The sequence below is a fragment of the Ciconia boyciana genome, chromosome 7 (assembly GCF_034638445.1).
Source record: "Ciconia boyciana chromosome 7, ASM3463844v1, whole genome shotgun sequence".
NCBI classification, from domain to species: domain Eukaryota; kingdom Metazoa; phylum Chordata; class Aves; order Ciconiiformes; family Ciconiidae; genus Ciconia; species Ciconia boyciana.
The window spans coordinates 68,119,629-68,130,500 of NC_132940.1; the positions used below are offsets into that span (position 1 = coordinate 68,119,629).

At 59.4% G+C, this 10,872-nt stretch overlaps 1 long non-coding RNA gene across 2 annotated transcripts; it reads left to right on the forward strand.

Moving 5' to 3' along the window:
* Positions 1 to 3,950: 3,950 nt before the first annotated feature.
* LOC140654650 (uncharacterized) lies at positions 3,951 to 10,655 on the forward strand. 2 transcript variants are annotated; one of them, XR_012043485.1, is made up of 3 exons: positions 3,951 to 4,386; positions 6,182 to 6,509; positions 10,539 to 10,655. It is a non-coding gene; the product is annotated as an uncharacterized lncRNA (long non-coding RNA). The 2 variants fall into 2 exon arrangements; XR_012043484.1 differs by lacking the exon at positions 3,951 to 4,386 and adding an exon at positions 5,319 to 5,381.
* The last annotated feature ends 217 nt before the right edge of the window (positions 10,656 to 10,872 follow it).

Consider the following 10,872-nt stretch of genomic DNA (forward strand, 5'->3'; position numbering starts at 1 on the left):
ATGCTAGCCTGTGCCATAGCCTGTGTCCTGGTTTTGGCTGGGATAGAGTTAATTTTCTTCCTAGTAGCTGCTATAGTGCTGTGTTTTGGATTTTAGGATGAGAATAAGATTGATAACACGCTGATGTTTTGGCTGTTGCTAAGCGGTGTTTACACCAGTCAAGGACTTTTTCAGCTTCCCATGCTCTGGCAGGTGCACAAGAAATGGGAGGGGGCACAGCCAGGACAGTGGATCCAAACTGACCAAAGGGCTATTCCATACCATAGGATGTCGTGCCCGGTATAGAAACTGGGGGGAGTTGGCCGGGGGGTAGCGGTCGCTGCTCGGGGACTGGCTGGGCGTCGGTCGGCGGGTGGTGAGCGGTTGTATCTTTTTTTTATTTTCCCTCCCTGGGGTTTTGTTCCTCTCGCTCTCTCTTGTGGTTTTCCTCCTCATTACAATTCATTATTATTATTACTATTATTTTGTTCCGATTATTAAACTGTTCTTATCTCAACCTACCAGTTTTCTTGTGCTCTTCCAATTCTCTCCCCCATCCCACCGGGGGGGGGAGTGAGCGAGCGGCTGCGTGGTGCTTGGCTGCCGGCTGGGGCTAAACCACGACACCCTGTCGCTTTTTAAATGTTGTTTCTGTGTCTTTGTTTGTTTAGTTTGCTGTCCCTCTATTTTATTGTTTTCTTCCTTGAAGGCCTTTGTTTTTCAGTTTTTCTCTATGCCTGCTTTTATCTAGTTTGCTCTCCCTATTTTTAAATTTTTTCTCCTCTGCCTCGTACCCTTTTGCTTTTTCAGTGTTCTTTCTGTGTCGACTTTTATCGAGCTGTCTGTCCCTGTGTTTTTAGTTCTCTCTGTCTTGTCACATACCCTGTTGCTTCTTAAATTTTCTTTCTGTCTTTTATTTTTTTTTCTCTTCTCTCCATTCATCCTGAGGCGTTAGAGGGTCTCCTCGGCATGCTGTTATTTCTGAAGCGTAACTTGTACCCCTCTGGCTTTGTAAGAACATCTCCTCCCTCTTCCTCAGAGCAGTCTCTTTGTCCTCTCCTCCATCTCGCTTGCCTCCAGTGGGTCGGCGTCTCCCTCGTGACCTCCGTACTCTGTTCAGATCCCCTCCCCAGTGCCTTTGTGCCCTCAAGCCGCCTTCTGTCTCTCTGGCCATCTCGGCACCCCTCTGTTTCTGTCGCGACGCTTCCTGCCAGCGCCCTTGTGGTCCATGGCCATCCTTTAGTTCTGCAGCGGGCTTTGTATCTTTCTTCTTCAGAGACAACGCTTCCTCAGGCTTCCGTTTTCCCTCAGAGCACTCTTGCCTTCCCTCCGCCATGTCGGATGCCTCTGTTCGGTCCCCGGTCCCCTGAGGACATCTCTACTCCATTCAGATCCCCTCCCGAGGACCTCATTGTGTCCGCAATCCTTTGTTTGTCTCTTTGTCCACGTTTCCCCCGACCCCCGGAGCCCCCTCGTTCCTGTCATGACGCCGCCCGAGACTGTCCTCGTGCCCCACGGCACCCTTCCAGCTCTGCAGCCCTCTTTGTGTCTCTCTCTTATTCGGACAGAACCCCTCCTCAGGCTGTCGTTGTGCCCCACAGCTCCCTTACCTTATTCACTGCTGTCTAGGACGTCTCCGTTCGGTCGCTCATCCCCTGAGGACATCGCTGGGACACCCTCTTGAGTTTTGCATTGCCTGCCAGAGCTGCCTTCTGTCTGTCTGTCTGTCTGTCTGTCTCTCTCTCTCTCTCTCAGCAGCCGCCTTGTGCCGTCACTGTGCCTCCTGAGGCCGTCCTCGTGCCCCGCAGCCCTCTGTGGCTCTGTAGCGCAATTTGCACCCTTCTTGCTCCCGAGAACCATTCCCGCTGACATCTTTCATCTCCAGAGCACTCATGTTGTCCTCTCTGCTAGCTAGGACACCTCTGTTCAGTCCCTGGTCCCCTGAGGACATCCGTAGTCTGTTCAAATCCCCTCTGGACTTCTTCACCACGCCCTCGAGCCTTCTTGTGTCTGTCCCTCTCAGAAGCCCTCTGCTACTGTCACGCTGCCTCCCGAGCAGCACGCTTTTAGCTCCGTAAGCCCCCTTTGGACTCGCTTTGTTGCCATCGCGCCTCTCCTAAGATCTCTGTTCCCAAAAAAGAGTGTTCTTGTTCTTTTCTATGCCATCTAGGATGCCTGCCGAGCTCCAGGGACGAGGCCGCCACAGCTCGGCCCTGCACCTCGGCCGCTCGGCCTCGGCCCTCACACACGCACGCACACGAAACCAGAGAACCTTTCCCTCACAAAAATACCTAGGGATGGAGTTAATGAGAAGACAGGAGACTCTGCTGATCAGGCACAGGGCATGGCCAGACAATCCTACTGACCAGCAACCTATTTGCGTGCCACCAGCCCTTTTTATCCCCTTGTCCCTCTCTTTTCCGATGCTTGTTCCTCCCCGAACTCCTCTGCTACCTCCCCTTCCCCACCTTTGGTTCCTCCAGTAAACAGACCATAGTACATCCTGTGCGGTCCCCACGTGCGTCCCACAGCCTTAGTCGGCAACCTTTCTCAGTCTGTATGGTGATCCGGAAAGCCGCTCCCGTCTACTCGTCGTGACGAGTGTCACCCCGTACCGTGGGGCTGGCGGCTCTGCCGGGACAGCTCTGGGAGGAGCCAGGGCAGGGAATCCGTTTCTCTGGCTGGGTCGCTGGGGTGCCTTACCTGGCACAGCGCCTCTGTGTGACTTGGAGTTTATGGAGACAAGCTTTTTATCACATAACCTAGCAGGGAACCGCACTTAAAAGCTTTGGGAAAATGCTCTAAAACTAGAATTGTCCAATGACCTTAGGAGTTGGATTGGTTTGTAGGATAATCCTATCAGAGGCATCAACTTGAAGACAGCTGCTTGACCCATTTTGTTGATTTCAGTCGTATTGTTTGAAGGAAGAATGTACAGAAAGGGCCGAGGAGGTGCGACAAGGAGACAGGAAAGAGCAAGTAAGTTTTGAGAGAGGGGAAGAACCTCAGCGCTGCGAGTGACTGAAGGTGCTAAGGGCAAAGAGATTTTTGGGTTAGGTATGCGCATACAAAGGTCTGGGTGGGAATAGCGCACAAACAGTAGTAAAATACGGTTAGGGAAGCCAAGATTGCTCCTCCTTCTGGGCCCGTGCACGCGCCCTTGCTCTTGCAGACGCAGACACGCTGGAGCTGCGGGGAGGCAGGCGCGCAAGCCCGCCTGGAAGCAGGCTTTGGGCACGGGGTCCCTCGGCTGAGGCGGTGCCAGTTAGTGGGGGGAGAGCCCTGTGTGTTGGGCAGGTGAGGGGCGAGTGAGGCCGGAGCATGGCAAGGGCTGGTCCGGGCTGTTTGGTCTGGGGCAAGCGTGGACAGAGGGGACAGAGAGGAGGATCTGAAGGAATACGGGTTGTGAGCTCTTCATTCCCAACGAGGTCGCTGAGGGGGCAACCCCCTACGGTACCCAAGGTACGGGCGAAGGTCTGGGGCCAGCACAAACGGTGCTGAGAGAGGGAGTTTCCATAGGGTCTGGTGGTGGCTGCAGGCCGCTTCCCATCACAGAATCACAGAATCGTATAGGTTGGAAAAGACCTTTAAGATCATCGAGTCCAACCGTAAGCCTGACACTACCAAGACCACCACTACACCATGTCCCTAAGCAAACAGCGACACTGAGCCCCGTGGCATGCTGCGCAGCCCTTTTGGTGTGCACCAGTTTGTATTCGGCCGTGCCCTGGAGCCCTCTGAACTCCTGAATTCATATTTTAGGCTCCCCCCGAGTCCTTCTGTGTGTCCCAAGGCCCTGTGTTTGTCATACAGCGTGCCGCAATGCTTCCTGTTTAGCTTTCCTCCCATCGCAGAGTTTTGCCAGTGCTTTTTTGGTGTGCTCTAGGGTCAACTGTTTTCCTCTCTGTGGGGCCCAGGCCCCCTCCCCCCACCTTCCTGTGCCCCCAGAGTCCTATGTTTTCCTTGTCACCTGCTGATGGCTTCCTCCCACCCCAGCATTGCGCTCCAGGGCTCTCCCTTTGTTCTCGTCCCCTTTTCTCTTCCTCTGCAGCCCAGGACTCTCCCTTTGGCTTTTGGCAAGCTGCCCTCAGGAGCTGGGGCACCCCTCTGCTGTCCCAGCGACCACAGCTGTCCCCAGTGGGGCCGAGGGCAATAGCCTGTGTTCTCGGTGGGATGCAGCTCTGGGCCCAGGGCCTGGGGCTGACAAGCCTCTGGAGTGGCCAGCAGGGCTGATGGCTATGGTGCCCGTGTCCCCACGGGCTGCAGCTGTGGGCCGGGGGCTGCTGAGCTGGGCTACTGCCATGAGTGTGGTGTTCACATCACCCCATCAGGGTAGGTCCAGGACAACAACGCCAGAGCTGAGCAATACATGCTGGGACCGGGACTGAGGCTGCAAGCACAGAACAGGTGAATGGGGCCGGGGGGGGGGGGTCCCTGCAACCGGGAACATCCCGGGGAAGGTGACACAAAGGGGAGGTGAGGCTGGGGCAACAGCGACCGGGTCCAGGAAGACCCGCACTAGGGCCAAGGAGCGGAGGGTGCGGCGCCGGGGTCGCGGGTGGCCCAGAAGCCGAGGGGATGGGGGAAAGCTGATGCACCGGGACAGGGGGGAGGCCGCACAGGGACACGCGGGGCTGCCTGAGCGCTGGGGCTCACAGGGGGGTAGGGGTAGTGCTGGGGAAGCAGCTGGGTCGGGTCGGGGCCCTGCAAAAGGGTGGTCCTGACACAAAGGCCCCCCCCCCCCCCGGTGCGTGTCTGTGTGTGGGGGGTTTCCAGGTCGTGCGGAGGGGTGCGGGACAGCTGGGGAAGCATCGGACCCGAAGCGGAGCCGGTGGTGGTGCTGGGAATCCCGGCCCTGCGAGCCGGCCTCCGCAGGCGCGGCGGGGTCCCGCGGGTGCTGGTGAGGGGAGGAGGGCGCACGGGACGGTGTCCCCATAGGGTTAAATGGCACAGAAGGCAGCAGCCCGCAGCATGCTGGGAGCTGTAGTCCTGGGGTAGGCAGCTTGTGGTCGGGCACGTTGTTGGCAGGGCATGCCGGGAGATGTAGTCTTTCGGCAGGGAGGTTCCAGCCAGCCCCGCTGGTGTGTGCAGCACGCCGGGGTGCGTCCTCGCCCCAATGCTGGCCTCCGGGTACCTGCCGGGGCCGGCAGCCGTCTGCCGGCGGGGAACGGCCTCGGGCACGTGGCGCGCGGGGGGGCGCGGGGGCGGGGGGTGGTCGGGCGCGCGGCGGCGCCCGCGCTCACTGCTGCCCTCTGGCGGAGGAAACGCGGTACTGCAGGTCCGGCACCGCGCATGTGCGGTGGGGTGCCGCCGTGCTCACTGCGGCTGCCGTCCGCCGCTAACGGCAAGGCGGTGCCGCGGTGCCTGCGAAGCGCCGCCGCCGCGCTCGTTGCTGCCTCCCGGTAAGGAAACGCCGCCGCGGCCGCCGCCCGCGTGCACGCTGCCGGCGGGCGCTCGGCGCGGAACTGCAGCGCCGGTGCCGCCCTGGGTCCGCGCCGCCCGCCGGGTGCCCGCTGCTGCCGGTGCCGCGGCGCGGTACTGCAGCGCCGACACCGCACAGGAGCGCAGCGGCGCTGCCGCCTCCGCCGCTGCCGCGGCGGCACGGCCGCAGCGCGGTGCCGCCGCCCGGCGTTCGGGCGCCAGCCCTGGCCCCTCCGGCGCGCCGTCGGCGGCCGGCGCATGCGCGGTGCCCGGGAGCGGCATGGCGGCGCGCTGGGCGCGGGTCTCGGCGGCGGCGGGTGTCCTGGGGCAGCGGTAAGGCGAGCGAGCCCCTTTGGCGGGCGCGGGGGTGTGTTCTGCCCGCTGGCTGCGGGACGGGAAGCCTGAAGCTGCCCGCTGCGGCAGGCTGCCGGTGTGCCGGAGGCGAGCTGGGTCAGGGCAGCCCCAGGGAGTTGCCCGAGAGCTGAGAGAAGGGAGAGGGGAAGAAGGCGGACACCCCCCAGGCGCAGACGCCGGGCGGCTCCCCCCTCCCAGAGCTCCCCTGAGCCTCCCCCGGCCCCGCTTGCCCCCCCACGCGCAGCTGCCCCCAGCTCCAGCCCCTCCCCTGAAGCCTGTCCCGTAGCCCCAGGTCGCTCCCAAGCCCCGTCGTGCCGGTGGCAAGCTGGCCTTCCGCGCGTCTCCAGAAGCCCCTGCGGAAGGAGAGGCTTCAGCCGGGGGCGATCTGCGGTAATAACGGTGTCTGCTTCTTCTTTCCCTCTCCCAGAGGCTGCGCTGAGGACACGGTCGTCCCTTCCTCCCCTGGGGCTGCCGGTGACGGCACCCGCCTCAGGCTTGCGTGGATTGTCTGTGCCTGGCCTGGCTCTCCTCGCGGCGTGGGGCGAAAAGGGACGGGCGGAGCGCTTGCTGGCTGTGGACAGGAGCTGCCGCGGCTGAAGCTGGAGAAAGAAGCCAGAGAAGGGTAAAGAAGAAGAAATGGAAGGCCGTCTGGCGGCTGCCTCCCGCTGCAGGCAAGAGAGAGCCTGCCTCTCCGGGTGAGGAAGGATCCCTCCTCGTAGTCCGCGGCAGGCCAGGCCGCCAGCGTGCACCGCAGGGTCTGTATGCGTCAGCCAGCGCGTGGTCTTGCTCCCTGTCCCTGTCTGACAATCTGTGTCCTGCTCCTCGTCCTTCTTTTTCCCCTCTCTCTATCGTCCGCCATCCTTCTTCCTGTCTTTGTTCTCTTTCTATCCTTCTGCCCCAGCGCTTCTTTCTCCACCTCTCTCCTGCTCCCTGCCCTTTGCTTCCTCTCCCTGACCCTCTTCCCTGTCTCCGCTTTTTCCTTTCTCTCCTTCTCTGTCCTGCTCCCTGGCCCTTTTTTCCTCTTCCTCTGCCTCTGTCCTCTAGCCCATGGCTTGCTTTTTTTTTCCTTTTTCCTTCTTGGTCTCTTTGTACAAATCTGACCCTTTCTTGCTTTCCCAGTCCCTTTGTCCTGTTCCCTGTGGTTTTTCTCTCTGTCTGTATGTCCTGCGCCCTGTCGCCGTCACGTTCCTCTGTTCTTCTTCCTCTCCTTTCCCCCCCACCTCTCTACCCCTCTGTCCTGCTCGCTGACCCTGCCTTTTCTTGCTCCATCTCTCTGCAGGGCTTCTCGTCCCTGTTGTGTTTGATTTCCTCTACGTCTCTGACCTTTTCTTTCGGCCTTTCATTCTCTGGCGGCACCTCAGTCTTCTCCCTTGTCTTCCTTTTCTCTTTCCAGTCCTCTGTCCTGCTCCCCATCCCTGTATGAAATCGCGGGCGCTCGAGGCTCTGTTCTCTTGGGACTGTCGGGGAAAAAGCAGCCCCGGGCCGAGCGCTCTCCTGGGGTTCGTCGGGGGTTTTGGGGCCGAACCCGTGTGCGAGCCGGGGGGAGTAGGGGCAGCCCCATCTGGCTCTCAGGTTCTGCTTGTGGAGCTGGGCAGCCTCTGCCGCTCCCGGCGCAGGTCGGGCAGCGGCGGCCCGGGGGGCTCCTGCGGCGCCGGGCGGGTGCCGGTGGCCGGAGTGGCGGGGAAGGGCCGCGGCTGCGGCGGGCGGGGGTTCCTGGAGGCGTCTGGGCCCGGCTCCCGCAGGGGTGCTTGGGGCTGCGGGGGTTTGGGGTGCGGGCCCGGCACCCCCAACCAGTGCCGGAGAAAGCAAGCCGGAAGCAGCCGTAATAAAGCGATGCCCTGCCTGTGCTGGTGCGGCCCTGCAGAGGTGTGGGGCCGGGCCCTCCGCAGTGCCCAAGCGCTCCCAAAAAGTGCACGTGTGGCCCTGGGGGTGCAGGGCTGTGGGGTGGCTCCGCTCCCCCCACCCCGCAGCATCACGCATGGGGACCGCAAAGGGGTCGGAAAGCAGAGAGGGTGAGCTGGTTTGGGGCCTGAAAATGGAGAGCGGGTCTTGTGTTCTCGGGGCTTGAAAAGAGGCTGAGGTGGCTGACTTTGGGGCTGAGAAACAGCTTGAGTCGTGCGTTTTCAGGACCTGCCAGAGGGGACCGAGCGGTACGTTTTGGGCTGAGGAGCAGAGGTGAAGTGCTGCATTTGTGGGACTCGAGAACAGGCTGAGCAGGTGGGTTTGTGGGCTCAGAAATGGGAGCTGGTTTGGGGGCCCAAAGCAGAAGCCAGTTTGGCTGTTTGCGCAGGGCGGGGGGAGGGCGTTGGGGGCTGCGGCGGAAAGCAGAGGGTGGGCAGGGTGCACGGACCCTCCCTGGAGGGTGGGGCTCTGGTCGCGTCGGAGCCCAGAGTTCGGGAGGCCGGCGTGCCCCGGGCCAGCCTCTCGGTCTGAGGTGGCCTCTGGGGGGGGAAGGGTGCTTTTCAGACCCCGCACGCCCTCTTGGAGCCCAGCTCTTCTTTGTACGCTGCTGAGAATAGTTCTTAAGTACTTAATCGTACAAACTGATGAATCGGTATTTCCACAGCGTCCAGCTGTGATGTTTAATAGTCATATTCAAGTTCTGACAGCGACCGCTTTCCGAGCTTGTCGAAAGCCCAGACTGTGGCAAATAGCTGGAGCTCGTAAGGAGAAGGAGCTGAAATCCAGCGGAGCTTCGGTGCGGAGCCGGAGCTTCGGTTAGCCAGAGCTGTAGCGAGGAGGAGCTGGAAGGAGATGGGGTGTCCGCTGTCTGGAGCGTGCATTAGCCAGAGGCAACGTTAGCTGAGCGGGGGCGGCCGTGAGCCGGAGCGTCTATTCGCTGGAGCATCCGTCGGCCGGACTGCGCTCCCAGCGGGGCTGCAGAGCGGCCGGGCGCAGGCCGGGCTGTCCCCAGCAAGCGTCTCTGAGCAGCAGGGAGGCGAGCGGTCCTTCTGCCAGCGGGGAGCCTGGCCTCTTCCCTCGGGGATTAAATCCACGCCCTGCGCCCCTCCCTGCATGGAGGGCGTCTCCCGGTCCCGTTCCTGGGGGTGGGAGCGAGGTGGGGGTGCCCCGGCTCTCCTGGGGCAGCCCCGCTGCGAGGGGCGCGGGCGAGGCGGCAGCGGGAGGCAGCGGTGTCTCCCCGGTACCTGGCAAAGGGGAGAGGGGCCGGTCGGTTGGAGCTGCCGGGGTGCACGGCCTGGCCCCGCAGGGCCCCTCTGGCAGAACCCTCCCCTGTGTTTTCCCCGTCGGCTGGGTGTGACAAACAGGATCATTTTTGCCTCCTCTTTTCCCAGTGTCACCTTCGGCGTCACGTGCAGAAAATCCCGCGTGGTCGGTCCCGCTTGCCGCTCAGGGAATCGCGCGTATGGGGCCGGGGGAGCGGGGAGAAACCTTTGCGAGTTCAGGGACGCTACAGATGCTCCACCTGAAACCCAGAGAAAAGGCAAATCTGCTGCCAGTGCAGAAAAGGTGATGAAGACCTGCGGGTAACGGAGCGTGCCTCGTTCCTGGATTGGTCCCTTGGCAGTTCCGAAGGTTTTCCTTTCGGGTAAAAGAATGAACTTTCATCTCGGATAAATGAAGAGCTGCCTGTTACCTTCTTCAGGGTCAAGTGTTTCTCTTCTGTTTGTTCAGACTAACTTTACGGGCAAGTTGGCAAGAGCCTTTTCTTTTTATATGCACAACTACATTGTTAGTAACCTATGGTGTCAGTAGAGTTAATTTTGGAGCACCTAGACGCCAGTAGAAATAGAGTGAGTGAAATGTGATGGAAACTGACATTTCAACTTGATTTTTATTCAAATTTTTTTTTTTTCATTAGAGTGTTGATGGCATGCTGTGCTGTGGGTCAATCCGCATTCTCTTCCGTGGAGCCTTCAGTCTAGGAGTTTTATGTAAAAAAAGTTTGTCCTTCCAAAAAAGGACTAGTCATTCCTGGGCTTGAGGTGTAGACTTGGAGGGTCTCTGAAGTCCGTGATCAGGATTACAGCGTTGCTGCTCTTTGTCTTCACTTTCGTTAATTTCCCCACTGCTCGGTGGTGGTTGGGAGCCCCGAGTTGTCTTTTTTTTTTTTTTCTGTCTCTAACACATTTTTTTTCCCCCAAGGAGACGCTACGTTTAAAAGGGAATGAGTGTCCTGGTTTCGTCTGGGATAGAGTTAATTTTCTTCCTAGTAGCTGGTAGAGTGCTGTGTTTTGGATTTTAGGATGAGAATAACGTTGATAACACAGTGATGTTCTAGTTGTTGCTAAGAAATGCTTCCACTGGTCAAGGAGTTTTGAGCTTCCCGTGCTCTGCCGGGCGCACGAGAAACTGGGAGGGGACACGGCCAAAAGAGTTGATGGAAGCTGGCCAAAGGGCTATTCCGTGCCATCTGGCGTCACGCTCAGTATGGAGACTGGGGGGAGTTGGCCGGGGGATAGGGATCGCTGCTGGGGGAGTGGCTGGGCATCGGTCGGCGGGTGGTGAGGGCTTGCATCCCTTGTGTTTTCCTGGGTTTTGTTCCTCTCTTGCTCTCTTGTTGTTTTCCTTCTCATGATAATTCATTCTTCTTCTTGTTGTGTTCCAATGATTAACCTCTTCTTATCTGAGGCCACGAGTTTTCTGACTTTTGCTCCTTGGCTTCTTTCCCCCATCCCCCTGAGGGGGGAGGGTGAGCCAGCTGCTGGGTGGCACTTAATTGCCGACTGGGGCTAAACCACAGCAGTTAGTTTCCTTCCAAACGTGTCAGTCAATGCACTCGAGTGATGATTATTAAAACCACCAAAACGGCACCTGTCTTACAGATCTGGACTCCTTCTGAACACGTATCCATCGCACGCAAGTGTCATTGGGCTACAGATCATCTGCACTTCACGCTTTGACAAGACGGCGTGCTGAGACAGGGATGAGCTCTGAAAGAAAAAAAGGTACAAGGTCACGGGGTTTTTGGTCTGTTTTTTGTGGGGGGCGCGTGTGTGTGGTTTAAAAAGAAGAGTGCGACGCTGAGTGGCGGCAGCCTGCAGAGCTCTCTTGCTGCCTGAGCTCTCCTTTTCTTCTCTCTCACTCCTCTTTCATGACTGTAATTGGAATTTGGACAATGGTAGAAGAGCAGGTAAGTTACTTGCCTGTGTAGATGTG